At 41.5% G+C, this 22849-nt stretch overlaps 1 protein-coding gene across 4 annotated transcripts in view; it reads left to right on the top strand.

The window, feature by feature from the left end:
- Positions 1-22849, top strand: part of grid1b (glutamate receptor, ionotropic, delta 1b) — a 493010-nt gene that overhangs the window by 352785 nt on the left and 117376 nt on the right. The gene's annotated exons all lie outside the window — the stretch shown is intronic.

The raw sequence follows: 22849 nt of genomic DNA, 5'->3' as shown, positions 1-22849 counted from the left end.
CGTTGTATTTATTCTCATTCAGTAGATTATTGAAGTACACTTTTTTTATTGTAACGTGTTATTTCAGTTAGTTTATTTTTAAATGACATATCTTTGTTCAGTTTCTCTTGTCTTCTGTTTTAAAAAAATTTTATAGAGGTTATTTTTGTTTTTACAAGCATTTTGTAGACCGGTGGTTAACCAAGGGCATTTGGCAAATTTGTTCTTGAATTTATAAATTTGACAGTTCTTACTGTAAAGTGAGCTAAATATTTCTAAAAAACGTTTATAAGCAATAACGACATCTTTCTCTCTGTACACAGAGTTCCAGTTTTGTCTGGATAAGTCATTATTCAGAGCATAAAGCATTCAGCTTTTTTCATTTCTTAACCTTTTGTAGTCTGGTTCTTTTATCATTTTCTTTGTCTTCACCTTGATGTCAAATAGTGCAAAAACTGGTAAATGATCAGTTATGTCACATCATTAGTCCACTCATATGAGTGTATTCTATATTATTTGTAAAAATATTATCAATAAGAGTAGCACTTTGAGTAGTGATTCTGCTGGGTCTTGTTATGGTTGGATAGAAACTCATAGCATACATTCTGCTGATAAAGTCGTCGGTGGCTTTATGTTTGCTGGGGTTTATCAGATCCATATTAAAGTCTCCACAGATGTATAATATTTTGTTATTTAGAGAGGTAAACATCTTTTCCATCCAGTCACTGAACACTTCTATGCTTGACCCTGGCGACCTATAAACACAGCTTATGACGACATTTTTCCCTGAATTGTTACATATTTCAATTGTAAGACATTCCAGTATTCCATCCACTGCAACAGACAATTTATCAATTACCGTAAACTTCATATTTTTTTCCACATTGCGACCATTCCACCTTTTTTGTTTACTCTGTTCACATAGTTAAGTTCATAGTTTTCCAATTCAAAGTCAGCGTCCTTGTCGCGGCTGAACCAAGTCTCAGATATGGTCATGATATCAAAGGAATGCCCCATATTCTGTAAATAGTCCTTGATGTCTTCAAAGTTGGTATTCATGCTTCTGCTGTTAAAGTGAGTGATTGACAGTTTTTCTTCTGGGTTAACAGAGTTTTTAAAGTCATTTCATTCAGGCAAACTCATGCAATAGAATACATTATATATATATATATATATATATATATATATATATATATATATATATATATATATATATATATATATATATATATATATATATATATATATATATATATATATATATATATATATATATATATATATATATATATATATATATATATATATATATATATATATATATATATATATATATATATATATATATATATATATATATATATATATATATAACCCAGAAACTGATTAGTTTTTTTAAAATGCTTGAGATAAATGGAATAACAATGCCTTTAAAGAACAAATCTGAGAAAGTTAAATTTAGTAGATAGTTAAGGAAAGTCCCATTGTGGATTCATCGCACCATAGAAACCACCAGAATCACAATTTCCAACAGTGAATTGATAGTGAAATATAGAACCTGCACGATATCTTAACACCAATTTTATATACACCAATGGTAAGAGAAGTAATCTTTGACAGTTCCAGAGGGACGGACCTTCCGAAGGTCATCGAGGAGCAGGCGATGGGAAGGGTAACCGAGGACCAAGGAGATTTTAGATGAGGAAGGTCAATATCCCACGTAGCAATGGATTGCAGCTTGGCTGAATTTGATTCTTGTATTTGATATTAGTGGTTCTCCAATAGGTGGACAACAAAGCACAGACCACTGAATTTTTTAGCCAAGGGGGCGTCAGGAGATCCACGAGGGATCGTAGGTTTTGATAGTAATTTAGCTAGACTGAACCTTAAGCATTTAAAGGCGGAGCATAACAAGCCTCTAAATGTAGATGCATCTAGGCGAGCGTCATCTGCTTAAGCAGGGCAGATAGAAGACTGGCTTGTGGACCCAAGATGTAACTCTTGAACTAAGCTTGAGAGCATAAGTGATAATGGTTCTACGGTCAGGGTTAAAACTGCTCATCGTGTTATTTAAACACCAACCAAGACAACCGATGACACATAAGACTATCATCTCACTCTTTAAAGAACCTTAATATAATCTCCATGCTGAATTCTCTCATAACCACTCGATCCCTTAAAAACCATTAGAGCTGTGGATTCTGGAGGCCGGACGTACACAAACCACTCTTCATAAATCTTTCTCCCCAAATCCAGAGGGCGCAGCCACAGAAGAATGAGTGGAGGGAGACTGAAGACAAGCATCGAAAAGGAAAGGCCAAAAGGCAAGACATGAATATCCAGAACAGGAACCTGGGGCCCAGGATCGAACTACCCAGAACAAGAAAACAATATGAAATGGATGACCGTGGGACCAAAGCCACAGCAAATTTCAGGTGGCCCAATTATTGACAAATCATAGTCATCAACCAAGAATGAATAAAGTACACGCCGCACAAAAGCGAGATATGACATAATTGGGGAGGCATGCACCAATGAACCATCCAGATCCATAGAAGAAAATAAATCCGGACGGGTGGAGGACATCATAGACAACGCGGAAACCAAGATTTGAAAAAAAAATTTTAGCCACAGAGATGCAAAGACCAGGCATACAGAGGAACATTGACCACCGAGAAATCATCAATAACACGCAAAACGAAGGGGAGCCCATAGCCTACACAAAGTCTAGTACAGGGCTTCTGATAATACAGTCGATATTATGAGCACTGCCACGACAGCTGAAAGGTAAACCATTAAACACATTGAGCGCTGACTGAATGCCGAGAGACGCCACCGGGAGGCATAGAGGCAAGACAGTAAGAACATCAGTGATAACAGTCATCCCCAGCCACATAACGCGTTCGGAGTAAAAACGTGGAGATGGCATGGTCAGCCGAAGTAAAAACAAACTAATCCGGAAGGGCGCACGAGGAATCAAGCCACTGAAGCCCAGAAAGATGAACTACGAGGCGCCAACAGGTCCAAAACAAGTTCCATTAAAATGAACACTTCCGAGGGGCCACCTTCAGTGGCGGATTCGAAAACGAACCAAACCCTGAGCAGGCGGAGGCGATAAACGAGTGAATTAAAACGAGCCACAGACGTTGCATAAAAGATACAAATCATAAGTAAAAATCCACAGAGGAGAGAGGGGTCCAACAAAGATCAAACCAAACGCTGATTAAACCACCAAATGTACAGCAGCTACGACAGAAACACAAAAAACAATGAAAGAGAGCCCCCAAAATAATAAAGCCAGCGTTGAATAAAGATAGTCAAGATTCACATTCGGCTCCTAATTAACAAACAGAGACAGATAAAACGCAGAAAGCCACAACTAATTCAGCCAGCATGAGAAACCTGTCCAGACGAGGACCGCCAGCCTTCACAACCACAGCAAAGACCCCACAACCCCTGAAACAATAACCGGACGCAGAGGCCCACAGCATGAAAACGAACCAGGTAGACCACAGAGTCAAAGAACATAGAACTACAATTACCAGGGTCCTTAGGGGCGTGACATCACCGATGACCGGGTCAATCAGGAAGCAGAAACAGCCTTAGAAAACATGACAGAAAAACACGGGAAAAGACCGCCTGGCCGCTCACCGCAACGATTCAGACGGCCCCAGCAGACTAGAAGGCCTGGACAGCCCCCGATCTTGCGCCACTGCCAACCCGAAACACCACAAAATGCCCACCCCCCGCAAGCAAAGTGAACGGCCGGGCGCCGCTACCCGCCCGCTGAATAGCCGCAGAAGGAGAGACAGACGCGGCGAAATGAAAGCCACCACATCAGAAAAAAGTGGGTTCACCTTCCAAAAAGAATGGGGGAAGACACCAAGATGCCGAAGAGAAGGAGACCAGCGGGCATGGAGTACCGGCGACGAAAGCAGCGCTTGCGGTGGGGAAGAGAATGGACGGCTGCACACCTGAACTTAGATAGGATGCTAAACAGGTGAGTTAATTAACTACCGCCCTAGGGGGGTAACTGAAGTCTACCTGCCTGAAAGGCGAACTCGTTCGCTTATTTATGCTGTAATATTTGCAGTCCATGTTAACAGTGGAAAAGAATTGATCAGGGTCGATGTCTTGAAGGTTTTGTCATTATCACTGAATATTTTAAGGTCAGTTTGCTCACCATTCAGATCTCTCTGAGAGTTGAGTGACTGTTGAAGAAAAAGTGTTGTTTTTTTCAGAAGCCATGGATAGTAGAGTTTGTCTCCTCATCTTGTAAGACCAGCATCTTCACGTATCTCTTCCTTAGACTGTAGTGGGTAAATATTTTTCCAAATCTTGCAGGCTCCTGATAAGAACAACCTTGGACTGCTCAGGGGAGCCACAGAGTGTGGCATAAATTTTACAGTCTTTTACCCAGGTTCCTTGAATTTTCCCCTGCTTTTTCAAGTAACGTGCTCTTCTGGCGATGTTGGCATTCCTTTTCGTGAGGTTGTCATTCATGAAAATGTTGGTTCCCCTCAGATTTCTTCCTTGCTTCAATGAAGCTGGTTTGTGTTTCCGATTGACAAACTTTAAGAGGATTGCTGGTTTGTCGGTGTCTCTTTTCCTGGGAAGCAGGTCTGCAGATCTCCGCATTGTTGGTGTCCAGAGAAATGCCATTGGACTTTAGGAACTCCTCCACCTGTTTTTCCACAGAGCTCGTCTCCTGCTCGTCGGATTCCTCACTGTCGGTCACTGCATGCGCGTATGACCGGGGTTTGATTTTCAATCCGGTGATTATCACGTCGTTACATCTGGAGATCTGCTCTTGGTCATCCATTCGTTTCTCGATTATATCCATCCTGTTGAAGCACTGCTCCTGCAGAGCCCGGACCTGCTTCACCTCTCCGATAGCATCCAGAATTTGTCCGTGAACAATCTTCATAGCTTTGATCTCTTCCAGCACGAAATCAAGCATCTTCCTCAGGTCCTCATATTCCTCAGACACTGGGTTTTTTCTCGGTTGCATGTTTAGGAATTGCTTTTCTCAATATTTACGCTTTTAAGCGGTAAATAGAGTTGAGAAATGCAGCTGCTATGCCTGCGTGGCGTCTTCTCCGAGAGCCGGAAGTATCAAGTCAAGTCAGAAAATAGAGTGCTTAATGATCATTCTCCAAAAATATTCTGACATAATTTCAGTCAAATGAATATACTTGAAGATTATTGTCACCATGTAGCCGTATCCATTATCCCAATAATCCATTAGTTCTCACCACACACTGCTGAACAAGTAAGGAGAACAAATCATTTTATGGGCATCAGAAAAACACTTTTATATAATTTCAAGAAACATCAAACAATAATTCAACAAAATTGTAGGACTTATCATCAGGAATAATTAATTATTCTGCATCGTCCAATCTCATTACAAACATTTTCCTGACAAACCACTTTTTTTTGTTCCGCCATGCACCAGTGTCCATCCATGCTTTTTAGGTAAGAGAGTTGCTGGAGCCTATCCCAGCCACTATCGGGCAAAGGCAGGGTACATCCTGGATGAGTGGCCAGTCCATCACATGGCCATGCACTAGTGTCTTTCTGACATTTCTAAGATGTTCTTCTGAGCATCAGAACATCCAGTCTAGAGCTTCTTGCTAACCCTTCAAGCTTTTCATAACATGTGCGTGATGGTTCTTTCTAGTGAAGACAATGATGAATTTTTTCTCAGATCCTGTTCAGACACGGCCTTTTGTCAGTTTGCAGATTGTTCCCAGGAGTGAGTACCTGTTGTGATTAACAACAGGGGGTCCTGAAGACCCACAAGAGCTCTCATTGCCTCCATTGTCCTTCATGAAGTCAGAACGTAACCCTCTGGAGCACTGGGTTAACTTCAATGCTTTAATCAGACATCTGTTCTCAGTTTGCAGCCCCCGCCCCAATCAAGCTACGATCCAGGATGTTTCTTGTGAACAGGAAGTTGTTTCATAAACAAACTTTAGCAGAATAGCAAAGCTTAAACTTAAACACAACTAAATAAAAGCCTGTAGCAAAAACGGAGCGTACAGACAAGGCTGAAAACCATCCTTTTAGAAAGGTAGCTGCCTCAAAGCAATGTGGTTGATTTAGATCTGACATGTGGTGAGGGGAGCACAAAAAACTAAAATACAAAGCACCACAAGTATTTTTAATTCTCGTCCAAAACAAGAATCCAGTTTTCCTGCCGCCATTGTGTTGGTTTGCAGTTTATCTGTTTCTTTATTCATTAGATCTAGTTTTAATGCAGTCCTGTAACAGTGATGATGCTGTAATCCACTCAGAGCATGAAATGCTTTTTCTTTTTGTTTTGAGTGTCTGAAAAAGCACCTTTCAGAATTTTGTTCCATAATTCTCTCCGCCTAAAGGCGTGTTTCTGCCATGTTTGTCTTATCGTTGGTCTGCCTCTGACATCAGTGTTCCTGCTGATCAATAACAAAGCACTCTGTAATTACTTCTTTATCTGAAAATCCTGGCTCCTTTTCTGCGTCGCCTCGGTCTTTAGAACAAAACCATTCCCCACCTGCTTCGATCCTCCCGCCCCCACTGACTCTTCCACCCACACGTTCTTTGTCATCTTCCTGCTTTTGTTGGAGCTCTAAAAAGACTGGAGGACACTCAGAGGAAAATTGCAGCATACTTAAATGAAAGATACAGGTGTGTGGTTGGAGGCCATCTTGACTTCATACAACTCTTCTCTACTTCGATTATGCTTGTTACTGTGCCTGCTGTATTGTGCAGCTGAGTGAAAATAACTTTAGTTCTTGTTCTCTGCCGTTTTGAAAATGTTGTTTCTCTAATTTTTCAATTTTTTTTGTTTTGTTGGTCTTTTCTCTTTTTTTCCATTGAGCAAACACACACACAACTCTTGTGTCTAGGAGCTGTGGTCTGCCTCAGGCGTGGATATCTATCTCAGTCACGCAAACGTTTTCCGTTTTAAATGTTACCCTCAAAGCCTCCTCCTTTTCAGGAAGGTTTGTCCTTCTGATGTTTCCAGCGCTCAAGCAGTTAATGCCTTAGTCACAAACAGTGATACGAGGGCTTGACTCGTAGAGTTGCTGCAGGTTTTTGGGTTGTCTGGATCCGTGGAGGGTCATAGACATGTGCAGCTGTGTCTTCGGGGAGAGCAGGTGTGTCTTGCAGTTTCCTTGTGGCTTGTGCCATAAGGGATGTCATGAAAATGGTACATGCCATTGTTGCATATGTGGTGAGTGTATGCTAAAGTATTTATCGGGATAATGTAAGTCCCATGCACTTATGACATATGAATGATGCTATTGTATGGTGTCCTGTAAGCCCCACTCTAGTCACTTGTGAGGTGTGCTCAGTGGCTCCTTACTGACGAATGCTGCACGGTCTGTCCGTAGGATATCCAAACAAATGACACTCTGATTGTCCAATTTCCTAAATTCTGACAGCTAGGCTACTCACACTTAACCCTTAACAGAACTAACAGGCTTCTTATGCAGAGTTTGGGGAGGTTAAAAAAATGAAAAATCAGTACAACTCGCCTTTGTCTCAACTACTTCACCCTAACGTGTTGTAAAAGTGTTCTCTATGACCTGTTACCTGCAGCATGCCCATAGAAAAATGTGTAAAAACATTTTCTCTCCTCGTGTCTACCCAGCAGTCTACCATCTGGGTAATTAGGGCGGGCCGTCTGCATGCCTCGCACAGGTTTGCACCTTTCTTGCCCGTATCCACCCGTAAGGGCAGTTGTCACTGAGGTTTTAAAGAGAGAGGTTTTAAGCCCCATTACACCAGACAGTTGGTACACTTTGTTTGGTTCCCACCCACATTTAGTTGACCCATGTCAATTGATCAAAACTCCATGGCGAGAAACTACAGCACAGACCTGTCAGCAAAACCTGGAGCTATACAAGACAGACTAATGAAACATTTCAAATACTTGTTTAGGTCTAGAATTCCTTTCCTTTCTGGAGTGAACAGAAGCAACAGTGAAAACACTTTAACACTCAAAATAATTCAATATAATCAGTTCCATATTATTTAGGTAAAGACCTTTAATTGGTTTTGCTGCATTGAATGCTCATGCAAAAAGCTTTTGGTCACAAAGCTTCACTGCTTCTTTGCTAATATCAGTTCATTTGCATGGCTATAATTTCCCATGCCTGCATCATCTTCTGCTTTGATGACAGCTGAGTCGGAATATCACGTTCAGCTGTGAGGCCCTCCGCCAAACCTGCAGCTCTTCTCGGCTCATGATGCACATAAAGACTTTTACCACTGTTACTACTTAAAAGGCTTTTTTTAAAATCACTGTACCAGATGGTTCAGGAACCTCATCCTACTGTCTTTAGGCCAAATCCATGTTTTATCTGACATTTGGGGAAGAAAGACTTCTGCTTTCTCTTTTAGACATCACGGCGTAGTAGAGAAGTTTTGAGAGGTTATGCTGCTGCTTTATCTGGGTTTTTTTAGTCAGTTAGCAAATGTTTTTTTGTTTTTAAAGCTCCTGCAAAAGCAGAAACTTGGCCAAACAAACATAAAACATTTTACAAACATTGGGGTTTATAAGGAGTATATAGTCTTTTTTCTGAAAATAGCATTAAATAAGTCATGATTTATTTTAGAAAAGAGACAAGTGCTTATGATGCCATGGAGTGATACAGATTCAGATAAGACGAAATAAACAACAGCTGAGAGTGAATGAAAACACACTTTTGCATGTTTAACAATATTTTTTTATGTGTCATACATGTGCAACAAATACATGCAGCTATCTTTTTTTATCTTGAAGTTTGGGGGTTAAACTTCTAACGGCTTTTAAACCCGAAAATGTGCTATCCATTGTACTGGACTGACTGACTGAGTGAGTGTGACGTCACCCAATGACGTTGGTTTATTTCTAGTCCAACCAAATGAACATCATTTAACGCCGCTGTACGCCGACTGTTGGAACCAGTAAACAAACAGCTGTTTTTCTCTGCCTGCTGCAATCTCCATAGTGTTTTCTGATTGGGAAAAAAAGCAAAATTTCATTGAACATAGAACTGAGTGATGTTTGAAAAGTTTTAGCAGAAATGGTGAAATAAAAGTGGAAGAGCTCGACAGTCAGCTGAAGCAGGCTGTGGAGGGGGGTGACCTGCAGAGGCATCCCAGCATCCACATATTGTTAAAGTTAAAGTACCATTACTTTAACTTTAACAATAGGTGAGTTATTCCAGCATCCACCTATTCAGAGGTTTTTGAGGTTTTTTTGCAGTTTATTTCCGCTCTGTGCTCAGTGTGCTTTACCTTTGACCTTTTGACTATCATCCTGACGTTGGATTCCCTAAAGATTTTGAATTGATTTAGTGATTTATTCAAGAATTGTAGTCAAAGCAATAAAGAATTTACACATATTTATCAAACTCATTACAGAAATGTTGAAATACATATTTAAAAAGACAGAAAAAAAACACAGATAAAACACATTTCTTAATAATTATAGAAATCATTATCTAAAGTCAAGTAGAGATTTATTTATTGCTTGAAAAGGAGCGGGAAAAAGCAAGCTTATATACTCCCCCCCCCCCCCCCCCCCCCACACACACACACTGAATTCATTTAAATGTTTTACAGTTTTTATAATCCGGTTCTGATCCGATAGATTCTGTACAAGTTACTAAATCCACTGCCTATTAATGATTGATTATCTTCAGAAAACGTGATCACATTAAACCAGTAATTATTGCTACACATTACAGATCAAGTAAAGAAAATCAATAGTTATTGATTGTAATTCAAACATTTCAGTAATCATTATTACACATTACAATGTAAAACTCGGTGGTTGTAATTAAAAGATCTTTGATTATTTCACCACAATCAAGTTCACACATGGATTTGGAATTATTCAAACACCTGTTGATCCTTAAATCCTCTTATCTTCACATTGTGAAATCAGAGTTTTTTTCTACCTTTTCATGAATATTTGAATATCTAAACATTGTTGGAGCTCATTATTGAACCCGTTCCAGAGTTTAGTGCCACACACCGACACACAGAAACGTTTCTTTGTGGTTCTTATCAGTTTGATCTTGAAGTTCCTACATCCCCTCAGTTTGTTTCTCCTTCATTTTCTAAGAACTGTTTTTTTGGATATTGAATGGTAACGATTTCTCACTGACTATGTATAGAAGTTGTTGGTGTAAAAATCAACAAGGTCAACAGTTTTAAAAGTCTAGATTGATCAAATAAATGGTTTGTATGATCAAGATATCTGGCTTAATGTACAATTCTGATAAACAGAGAGGATGTAGTGAACTCTTAGAATTATTCCCCCAGATGTCTATACAGTAGGTTAAACATTGTAGTATTAAGGAGTACAATAAATATCTACTGTTGTATCCTAATATATGTTTAGATTCATTTACGATTGAAATACTTTTTGATACTTTAGTTTGTGTGTGTCTGATGTGTGGCTTCCAATTTAGTTTGTCATCAATAAAAACCCTAAAAAATTGATTTCAGTAACACTTTCGATTAAGAAATTATTTATTTCAATTGAGAGCTCTTTATTTGTATTGTAGTTTCCAAAAAACATCACCTTGGTTTTATCTAAGTTCAAAGATAATTTGTTGTAATCCATCCATAATTTTATTTTGTTTAACTCTGTGTTCACCACCTTGATAAGTTCCCTATGATTGTCTGTAGAATAGAATATATTTGTGTCATCAGCAAATAATATCAGTTTCATAAGCTTTGAAACATTGAATATGTCATTTATGTAAATATTGAATAGCAGCGGGCCCAGAATTGATCCTTGTGGGACACCACAACTTATCTCTTTGGTTTCTGATGAATATTCATCAATCTTGACAAATTGTTTTCTTCCCGTTAAATAGCTTTTGACCCAAGTTAACGCTAGTCCTCTTATCCCATACACTTCCAGTTTGTCAAGTAGGATGTCATGATTGAGAGTCAAATGCTTTTTTTAAGTCAATGAAAATTCCAGCTGCATATTTCTTTTTGTCCAGAGGATTTGTGATTTCCTCCACGGCATCAATGATAGCCAATGATTTTAATCAGAAACTGAAATTTAAGCTTTTCTAAATCAGAACCAGAAATCATCGGAGAGCAGTAATTGGTCTGAGTGGATCCGATTCATCTATTCTTTGGCAACCACTTTCCCCAATCAGGATTAAGCTTGTTAGAAGTCCACACCCCTACCTCTTAGAAACGGGCTACACAAATTCTGTTGATCAAAAGTTTCCAACGTTGGTCGAGACCAACTACTTTTAGTGAGTCATCCGATTGGCCCTTTTGTGGCTTGAAAACCTTGAACTAACGAAAATGATCAAGACAACGTTTAAAAAAAGGTATCAGAGTAAGAATGGTGACAAATAGAATGAATGATTAACAGCTGTTTAGAAGTCTCGAAGGGTTTTGGCTTCTTGGAATAAGCGGGTACTTCCTGTATGTAACCTGAGGGGGGGAGGGGTCATTCAGTCCAATTCTTGAATACAATCAATCAAATCAAATCAAACTTTATTCATAAAATAGTACTTCTCAAGCATTTGTGCAGCTTGAAGCGCTTTAACATTAAAAAAAGAAAATACAATAATACAGTAAAAACCCAACCCACACTTCACCTTTCCCACTCCCCTCCGTTAAAACATATGACCAATGACCCCCATGTACAATGGATAATGACTATGTAACTGTAAAAATAAATAAATAAATAAAAATTAAAGAAATAAACAAACAAGTAAGACTTGGCTCTGCTGTGAGGAAATGGTATTTAGGAATCTCTTCATACCAGGAGCCAGCCTGGCCATTGGAGCATCGCCACAGCGCCCACACAGACTGGGACAACACTGGGGTCCACTTCACAGCCGTAAGGCTGCAAAGTTAGGCTCCAGCCGCCCCAGCAAGGGCGACAACTGCAGCAACAACTGCTGACCAAGCCGGCAAGCCCTGGAAGAAAAGATCCCCACAAGAAACACTGAGGCTAAAATCATGATAAGATACTAAAATTAAAGACGTAAGATGTATATAAAAAACATACAATTGAGGATAAGATGCATAAAATGAAATTAAATGCATAAAATAGCTTATACTAAAATTAATAGAATAAATTAGCAGTTAAAATCAACTAAAAATGCAATTTAAAAGGTGGGTCTTGAGACTCTTCTTGAAAACCTCTACAGTCTCTGAGGTTCTCCAGCAGGCTGTTCCACAGGCGAGGACCGTAATGGCAGAACGAAGCCTCACCATAAGTTTTGGTCCTCACCTTAGGAACAACTAAGAGGCCAGCACCGGAGGACTTCAGGGTCCACGAGGGCTCATACTTTAAAAGAATATCATTTAAATAAGAAGGCCCAAGACCATAAAAACATTTATAAACCATTAAAAGAATTTTAAAATCAATCCTGAAACACACAGGGAGCCAATGCAGCGCCTTTAAAATCGGTGTAATGTGTTCCCGCCCTCTGGTCCTCGTCAGAACTCGTGCTACTGAGTTCTGTAGAAGACTTTTTGGGTAAACCAGAGAGCAGGGCATTACAATAATCTAAACGACTGAAAATAAAAGCATGCATCAGCACCTCTGTTCTGGCAAGAGAGAGGAACGGGCGACTCTGGCAATGTTTTTGAAATGATAAAATCCTGTCTTAACGACATTTTTAATGTGTGGGATAAAATTTAGCTCAGAGTCAAAAAGTACGCCCAGGTTTCTCACACATTGAGAAGGTTTAAAATTATGAAGATGTGGTAACATCATCTCTCTCTTGTCTTCAGAACCGATGATTAAAACTTCAGTTTTGTCCTGGTTGAGCTGTAGGACGTTTTCTGCCATCCATGACTTTATATCTAAAATACAGTTTAAAGGAGTGTTAACAGGTTCAAGGTCATCAGGAGACACGGCGATGTAAAGCTGTGTATCATCAGCATAGCTGTGAAAGTCAACGCCATGTCTCCTCCCCAAGAGGAAACATATATAAATTAAAAAGTATTAGACCTAATTGGTCTGTCTAATAAAATCTGGTGATCTACTGGATCAAAAGCAGCACTGAGATCCAATAGCATCAGAAAGGAAAATTTTCTGAGTCGCAGTTTATTCTAAGATCATTAACGATCTTTAAAAGAGCCGTCTCTGTACTATGATTTGTCCTAAAACCAACCAATAATTGACTCTTCTTCAGAAGGGGGCCTGACCACCGCCGTCTTACAGGCAGAGGGGAAGACCCCCATCTGAAGAGAGAGAGGGGAAGACCCCCATCTGAAGGGAGCAGTTAACTATGTTTAAAAGCTCTGACTCAAAGAATCCATCAAATGTTTTAAAAAGTAAGGTGGGAATGGGATCTAAAAGGCAGGTTGTAGTGTTTACTTGGGATACAACTGGACCAAGCATCTCTGCATCAACCAGGACAAAACTCCCCAGTGTTTTCTTCTGGTAAAACCAATATTGCATGGATGAAATGTTTGATCTTATAGCATTGATTTGACCCATGAAGTGGTCTGCAAAGTCCTGACATGCAGCATTAGATGATGCCATGGAGGACTTGTTGAAGTCTTTATTTATTAAAATATCAATTGTTTTAAAGATAAATTTGGGGTTGTTTTTATTTTCTGAAATGATTTTTGAAAAATAGGAGGTTCTGGCCCGTTTAACTGAGTTATTGTAGATTTTGAGTTGTTATTTTAAAATGTCTTTATAAATTATTAATTTCGTCTTCCTGTATTTCCTCTCAGCTCTCCTGCAGTTCTGCTTTAGACCCTTAATGTCATCAGTCTTCCATGGATTTTAGGAGTGGTTCTTGATGTTTTTCTTTTGAATGGAGCCACTGCATCTATGGAAGACTGAAGTCTGTTATTAAAATGATCAACAATAAAATCACAGGGTGCAGGTAAAATCAGGGGGGTATTCCAGAAAGCAGGTTATGCTAGCTCCCACGGTAAGTTTGAGGCTAAGGAAGTTGATAACCTCAGCTTTCGGTTCCAGAAATGGAGGTATGTCTCAGGGTATGTCAAGTTGCCATGGCAACTCATGCTCTGAACATAACCTGGTCTGGAGCAGGTTTAGTTGAAGGTTAGTTTGTTTTCAGAGAGGTGAAGCAGTATGGCGTGTCCATTTGAAGATGATTTAGTGGATGAAGAAGCTCAGATAATACTTTTTCCACCATGAGAGGGTGATAAGACCACATGGATGTTGGAAAGAGAAACTTTATACTTTGATCTAACTTAATTATTTGCTTCAGTTAAGATAAATCTTTTTTTTAATTTAGTCAGTTTAATAATAACACGTAGTTTTCAGACAGTTATTTTACTTTCATTCGAATTAATTCAATTAAGTAGGTGTAACTTTGGTGCTGCTGTTAGATCGGCACCGCAAGGGATTGTGGGATACCATTCCCTTTGTCTGTCTGGACGGATTTGTGTTTAAGTGTGGCTTTTTGACCAAATGTGTTTAGTTGTTTAGCTGTCTTACTGTGTTTCACCGTGTTTTGTTGAGTTTTTTTGTCCTACTAAGCTTATGTCTCTGCACCAAAAGTGAGAGGAAGGGAGAGGATGATGAGTTTATATAGCACCCCCACGGTTTAATAATGTAATGACAAAGATGGAAATTCCAAAAATAATTGGATGCACCTTCAGCATGGTGTTTCATTTTTTTATTTTTATAAAAATGAGAATATCTGCCGGCTCAAACTTAGACATATGAGAGTTGAAGAATTATAATTAATTAAGATGGAAAAAAGATTAATTGAATTGGAGTAATATGACACTTAGTTAGATAAATATCTAAATTTGAGTTGTATAAACAATTATTGAGTTTTATAGACGTAGGAAATTAGGTTGAATGAATTTAACTCAATTATTTGTTACCGATAGAAGTAATTCATTTAAATTGGCAAAATTGGATAAGTTATATATATATATATATATATATATATATATATATATATATATATATATATATATATATATATATGCGTCACAAGGAAAATGGAAATGAGATCAGAAACTCTTACGTTTACTTTGTCTGTTCTTCTACTACAAGCAGAAACTCTTTCTTTTGATGATGCAGCCGTGTTACTTTTATGATGGACGTATAATCTTCATACGCCGTCATTTAAATCTCAGACTCCGTCTCACTGAAATATAGCGCTCTCTTTTTTTCACCACACGTTTCCATGGTGACTCCACAAATCGCTGATCCATTGAGAATGTCTTTATGTACCTGCTGTGCACGCGCATTAACCCAGGGTTACCAAGTCAAGCGTAATTACACTAACTCATATCCGGTCTTCTGGAACCGACATACCCAGAGTAAGCAAGTTCAGGCGGACTTCAGCCAGAGTTCAGAGTTAAAGTCAGGGGAGTTTAAACATGCTTCCTGGAATACCCCCTGAGTAGGAGTTTGCTTCAAAATATCAATCAAACTTGCAGCCACTTCAGGAGTTAAATACCGTTTCTTCACAGTTCTCACAGAGGCTTCCTGCTGGATTTCACTGGTGACATTACAAAACACACAATAATGATCTGATATGGCCAAGTCAACAACAGGGGACACCCCGGTGGACAGACCATAATGACAAGGTCCAGGGTGTGTCCTCTATTGATGATGCGTCTATTGATGCATTGACTGCTCTTCCCCCTGCAGCTGAAGAAGAGTTATTCTACTCATCAACACAGTCATCACTCATGTACTTATGATCCCCACCAGTGATGAAGGGCGCTAAATAAAGAAGATCAGAATAAAAAATCAAATCTCAGTGAGTGAATGATGAGGCAATAAAATTTGGCTGGTTTGAACACTTAGGGTATTTCCTTTGATGAAATCTCAGCAGCATCTTTCCCAAACCCTTACTTCTGTCAAAAAATGCTCTCCTGCACGCTGGGCCCTTTGTGCAATGTACAGAGATCGTCTATGTTTATGTTGTTTTTCATGTTCCAACACTTCAACCAGTTTTCTTTTCTATTCCTGAATGGAGGCACAGCAACAGCAGCTACCTCTGTGAGCAACAACATAACCCTGCAGGAAACAAACAGCTGTTTTTCTCTGTCAGCTGCAATCTCCATTGTGTTTTTCTTTTTTTTCTGATTGGGAAAAAAAGAATTTCATTGAACTTAGAACTGAGTGATGTTTGAAAAATGTGATTCCCTAATAACTGAACCTTAGGCTGTTCTTGGGGGGGAAACCCGTTGCTGCTGAGGGCTGCGCTGTGGAGGGGGGGTGACCTGCTGAGGCATCCCTGCATCCACCTACTGTTAAAGTTAACGTACCATTACTTTAACTTTAACAATAGGAGAGTTATCCCAGCATCCACCTATTGAGATGTTCTTGAGTTCTTTGTGCAGTTTATTTCTTACCTTTGACCTTTTGACTATCATCCTGAGGTTTACAGATTTTAATCAGAAACAGAAATTTAAGCTTCTCTCAATTCTTTCCTTTTGTTCAGAGTAAAGTCTGAGAAACATGCCATGTCAGCACTATAGCGGCTGGATTTAGGTTTTGGTGGAAAGTAAATGAGTGTTTTAGCTGTCGTCATTCTTTCTCCATTGGACATCTGTACATCTGAGGATTCATTTCAGACTTTTGTTTCTACACTTTTAGTGCTCTGAGCTTCTCCATCCTCGTATTCTCATAACTGAAATTGAGCATCTGTCACTTTCAGTCAAAGCAAATGTGAGCTTACAGGGGGCAGATTTGACAGAGGCACACAAGACAAAAACTTTAACAGTATTTCAATATTTCCTTTCAGCCCACATGTATGTAGGCTTTTTTTCCCATGTAATTATTGTTAAATAATTAGTTGAACCAGCTTTAATGTTTATGTGTTGCTCTGTTTTCTTTTTAATATATGATCACCACAACAATGATTTTCTGTTTTGTCTGGTTGTGCAGCTGCTTGCAGAAAAGCTTTAGTCACATGCACTCGAACAGGGGGGTTGACATATTTGAAAATCTTTTGTGTTGGACCGGACGGAAAAGGAAAGGAGAGAGGAAGAAAGGGGGATATTAGAGAGGGGGGGGATAGGAGGGTGATTATGGGGGGTTTAAACCATGAAGCAGCGTAAAGCAACAAGTCTCTGGATGGGTAAACTCATTACAGTGAGGTTCAGATGTACTACACATCTATAAGGGCGGGGCCTGTCCACACACACACTCAGATGTTATAACATACATGTTGGCTCCAAAAAATATTCCCATGTCAACATGTACACCATACAAATAATGTTCACACACGCATACTTATGCCTTCAAACCAACTAGTGTGAGATATTTCATTCAATCACACAAACTATTAGTGCAAAGGTGAGCTAACACCTGTGCTCAGGTGAGTGTTTATGTTCTTCTAAAATGGATGGTGGAATGTGAAAAGAAGGAGGAAGAGTGCCCAGCCACCCCCACACTAAACTCAAACTCAAACTTTATTTATATAGCACCTTTCATTTCAATTAAAAACACAAAGCGCTTAACATAAAAGCAGATAAAACAGTCAAAAAACCCGAAAATTCTTAATCCTGTCACACTGAACAGCCATGTTCAGTGTTACAGGTGAACTCAGTGATTTTGCAGGTAATTTTGTTTCTGTATTTAGTGCTATGTGAATAGGACGGAGACATCTGACAGAAGGAATGGTTGACTTTGAATGTGAACGTTTGTGATCTCTGCTCGTGATGTGTACTGGAATAAAGGATATGGAGGGAATGTGTGTGCTTTGGTCGAACCGTCAGCTGGAAGGTGCAGTGCAGGAGAGGAGGGTGAGATCTAAGTTCATCCCAAGAAGATGGGAGCCTTTATGGTTTGGATGTAAGCCGTCTGGTTTGAAAAGGTTTGGTCTATTGTAAAATGCGGTGAAATTGTCAACGTAGTGGATATTCAGGGAGTGGCAGTAACTTTTTAACCAGATATGGAGCTGACGGATTCGGGAGAATTTTGTGTCTCTGTAACGGGGGGAAGGTAGTGGTCCAGATATAATGCAATGTAAATTTAACTGCTGGATGTGATGAATGAGGTGGATGAAGTCCGCTTTCAAAGTCTCAGACTGCTGGAATTTAATGTCATTGGTACCTGCGTGGATTATGAGGGTTGAGGCAGAGGGGGGTTTACTGGTGAGATGATTGTGGATGTCCTTTACTGATGCCCCTGAGATGGAGTGTGTGTGGCACCTCTTGATGCTGACTTGCCGGATCATAGAGTCTCCCAGGATGAGAACTGGACGGAGCGCTGATCCCGGATCCGGTGCGGGGCCCCCATACCTGACAGCCGGGTTTTGCGAGGCAGCAGAATGCCCGACAGACAGCGATCCCGGGTGAAGCTTAGGAGGAAGATCTGGCAGAGGATGATGATCGGGCGAGATGTTCTGCAAACCCCGGAAGGGCTCGCCCGATCGCCGGGTAACCGCGTCACGTAACAGCCGGCGGCGCTTCACTCCTGCGGCGGAGAACGAATGGATAGCGGCGGCGTCAGGCGACGGGACCGGCGCTGCAGCTCCTGGAAAGAATGTGCTCCGGTATGGCTCCCGCGAGGCAGTGGCCTGGTCAGGCTCATTCGAAGCGGGCCCGGAGGCCGCAGTGGACTTCGCTCCCCGATTCCGAACCCTGATCGTAGCCGAGGGGTGAACGGCAGGAGGCTCATTCCGATCACATCCGGCACCAGCCGTGGGAGATGGGAGTGCAAGAGGACGACGGTGACACAACCCCGGTCCCGGTGGGTCCTGTTGGTTTGTTGGCGGATCAGCGGATCCCGGATCTTCACCCAGTGGGGCATAGCGGTTGGAGAGCGCCAGTCTAGCCGAGCAGGGAGGATCAGTTTTCGACCCGTGCCTCCTCGGCTGCGCCGTGTCACCTCTGCCCATGACAGCTTGGGTGTAGAGCTGAGAGCCGGGTCCCTGAGCCCCGCATCGGCCTTCTCCTGCTCGCGGTCAGCTGGAAACCGAACCGACTCTCCAGAGTTGGGGTTGTCTGGGCCTCGGATCTCATCGGTCGGCTCCAATCCATCTGTCACGCCACGTAGCTGCACAATATTGCTGTCGGAGCCGGTGGACTGAGCTTCTGCAGGCTTTCCTCCAGACCATGGAAGAGTCTGTGACAGGGAGCGACTGGTTTGGTCCACGATGACTGATTGCTGGAGGTATGTAATATAATTTGACAGTGAGGCTGAAACTGAGAGTATTTTATCAATCAGGTTGTATTTCTCCTTAAGCTCCGATCTTAGCCTTTGAATAGTGGCCAGAAGGTGGCAGTGATTTGAGTTGCAGTCCTCACAAACGACAGCTCCAGGAGCGTCAGCCATCTTGTCAGCCATCTTGTCAGCCAACTAAGACCCCCGCCGCAGCAGCCGCGGCAGCCAGAACCCCCCCACGCCACACGGCAGCAGATAGAGAACAACCACCCAGGCCAGGGCCAGTAGGACCGCCGCGGGGCCCCCAGAGCCAGAGAGCAGGGAGGTTTGGGGGGGGGGGGGGGGGGGGGCGCAGCCCCAGCCCAACCAGGAGAGCAGCCCCCCCGCCCCAGAGGAACGGCCACAACCCCGGACGAGCACCTCATCACCACCCAGGAGTTCTGGGCATCCCCCCGCCCCACCCCAGGTGCGAGCCAGGACCCCCCAAGGGAGACCTGCTCTGCGCTCCAGGCAGCCACCCACCCGGCCCAGGGTTGGTCCAGGAAGGAGCAAGGCAGGGGCCAGCTGTCCCCGCCCAGGAGGTCACCCAGGAGAAGAGGGGGTCCACAGGAAGTGTTGTAAACATGGCCCGACCAGGCTCGCCCACAGTTGGACACTTGGCGAGGCCCAGCACCCAGGGGCAAGGACCAGAACCCCCACCACAGGGACACGGACACCCCCGGTTCAGGTGTAATGTGATCCCTGAGCTTTCTGGCCTTGCCAGAGAACTCAGGGATTCCCCTCCCTGTGCGGAGAGAGGACTGCCGGGCCCAGGAAACCAGCACCCAGGGGACACGGCCGCCGTTGCCAAGGGCCCAGTACCCCCTACCAGGGATGGGGTAGGGGACGGATGGTCAGAGGTCCCACCTTCCTTGCGAAATGCGTGTGTGTGTGTTTGTCAGGGTGTGTGTGTGCATGTGTGTGTGTTGGAGTGTATATTTTGAGGTGTAAAGGGTAAAGTGGCTGTTCATTAAAGTTAGCACAGGTGTGTCTTGTAGTTCCCTTGAGGCTCGTAAGGACTCAACCCCAAGGATTGTCATGAAAATGGAACGTACCATTGTCATAAGTTTGTTTTTTGTAAGGCTAACTGAAGTTATTATGCGCGGTTGATGCTATCGTTTGGTGCCTGTACACCACACTAGTCGCCAAGGCGTGAGTACTGGCTCGTTACTGGGTGTGCAGGTGATCTATAGGTGCCTGTAGGACCCCTCACAAACTACACTCTGACTGTCAGTCAGCAATGTGCATGAAGTGCACATTTTCATACCTTTAGAAAGAGCGAGTTGTTGTGCATGAACAATTTTGCCTTCAGGCTCACCGAGCGCTCGACGACCTGTAGGCCACTTGGGTGCCCCATGCAGGTTTCGCCAGCAGTCAGCTAGTAGGAGCATTTATCACTAAGACTGAAGTATTGAGTGCTAGAATGATTGTCGGTGAGATTCCCAGCTCCTTCCACTGCTGTGATGGTAAACCAAGATCTTGGTGTGGTCACTCATGGCTGATCATGGCTGGCTCATTGTCTGAATAATGTAACATAATGTATTAATGAAGGATTGGAATAACCAGAAAAAGATGATGAAGTTTCCAGTGAACAGATAATTGAGGGGGAGGGTTTCTCATTTCACCTCATTACGGATTCATTCATTGGGCTGCCGGGGCTCGTCCATGACCTCTGCAAGTCTCTTTGATGGCGGTAGATGAGCATTTTTTTGCTGTCAAAGATGGAGGAGACAGTTTTAGCCCTTACGGGACCCTCTCTTACGGGAATTTTGGAACCTTTGGGGGGGTTGTAGCTGCAGAATAAAGCTTTGGTTGCCTTGTTCTGTTTGAGTGTTCTCACCTGTTCAATGTCACAGAAATTTTAGGCATTATCAGTTGGACATTCATCGGTTTTGTTTCTACCTGAGACTTGCAGGGTTTTTACATTTAATCTCCCTTTGGAGAAACAGAACCCTAAAATGTGAAAAACCTGACCATGTGTGATTGTGTAACTTGATTCTTAGATCGGCTGTGTTTAAGAGAAATCCATGGAAGTGGCGCTTCATTACTCTGAACTCAGTCAAGCTGCTCCTGACAGAGTCGTTACACCATGACTTATTCAGTAAAAGCATTTAAGCCACAAATACTCCATGAAATCCTCATGGCTGTCTGAGAGCTGAGATTATATTAGAATACGTCTGCTTGAGGTTTGAAAAGAGCATTTATGATGCATTTCCCAGTTCTGTTCAATGCTGTCTGTCTTCAAGCTACAGCTCAAAACTGTCACATCATCTGCAACAGCTTCATTTCCCATCTGCATTTTGATCAGACACTTTACGAAAGCCTTATATCTGCACTGTTGCGAAATTGTAAGGGAATTGTGTTAGAACCATTTATGTAATCTTTTTGAACTCACTAGTAGATTTTAAGATTTTGTTCCAGAACAGAGAGAAATTCTTCAGATTATTTAGTCAAATCTGAGCCAAGAACCATCAGAAACCTCCTGCACATCTCCTGGTGCACATCGTGTTGTTTGCCAGCTTGAATGCTCTGCATAAAGCTGCCATGTCTAATACCGGTAGTTTTATTTTGAAATTGTGTTGCTGTTTGGTTCTGGATGAGATGAGAGTGTCGGCATGAACAAACGACAAACATGAAGAGTTCAGAGCTTAGAGGAGAAGCAGCAGGTTTTAGTGGCAGAAAGGAAAGTGAAGGTAAAATGGAGATCAAGGTTGGAGAAGTTGTTTTTATTTAGAGCATCTGTTTAAAATGGGTTTTCACTCACAGTAAAGACGAATCAGATCTTTGAGGGACGAGCAGACAACAGGCTGTTGAAGGCCATGGGGAAGGTGATGAAGATGTTAAACAAAGATGACAATTGTCTGGTAGAAAATGCCTTACTTTGAAATCCAAAACAATAAAGAGGACTCTTTTTCTGAAATGCATCAAACATATTAATTTTTCAAAATTTTTAATTTTAACAAAGCAAAACAGTTCCATTTAAAGTCTATCCTACTGGTTTTAACAAACGTTTTTAAGTCTGGTTTTACCTTTCTCAATCAGGGACATTTCTTACTCAACATGGGCTGTTTCTGCTGAAACGAGAACAAATATTTGTTTGTTTGTTTTTTGGATAGGCAAAAATAATTTTTTAAAGTTAACATCGTTTTACTAAGGTTTGTTAGCATTTTAGATACTGAATTAAACATTATTATTCTCTTTTTTTCCCCTCAAGCCAACTACTTTACAAAATAAAATGTTGTAATCAAATGGGACTGAATTGTTTGGAACAGGAGGCCTGTGATTTTCCATCAGTAATGTAATAGAAAAAACAATGGGTATGAAACGCTGATTAACATGAAGAACGACCTATTAACAGTGGTGAGAGGAGGACAGGATTCCCATCTGGACGAGACGATAAACAGTGAAGTGTTTTTCAGTGGGCACACCGTGTGCACAGAGAAAGCACTGGGGTCAGACTGGAAGCAGTGTGTGAACAGAATGACATGAGTGTGTGTTTGGGGTGACACAAACAGACTGAGAAGTGTCACGATGGAAATCCAGCTGCTTGTTTGAAGCTTCATGAAGGATCAGCATGTCTGGAATTACGTTTCTGTTTCCACTCAAAGCAGAGAACTGAGCTCTACACTCAAAAAAAAGCTGTTTGCTTTACTTAAAGATGTTATATCAAGTGGTTCCACGTAACTCTGTCAAGTAGGCATTAATGCAATCGTTTACTTCCGATTTACTCATTTCAGTTAA

Source organism: Oryzias latipes, chromosome 19 (genome assembly GCF_053564925.1).
Source record: "Oryzias latipes strain Hd-rR chromosome 19, Olatipes_Hd-rR_3.1".
Classification (NCBI taxonomy): domain Eukaryota; kingdom Metazoa; phylum Chordata; class Actinopteri; order Beloniformes; family Adrianichthyidae; genus Oryzias; species Oryzias latipes.
Note: the sequence above shows the minus strand (reverse complement) of the source record. Positions and strands in the feature narration are given on the sequence as shown.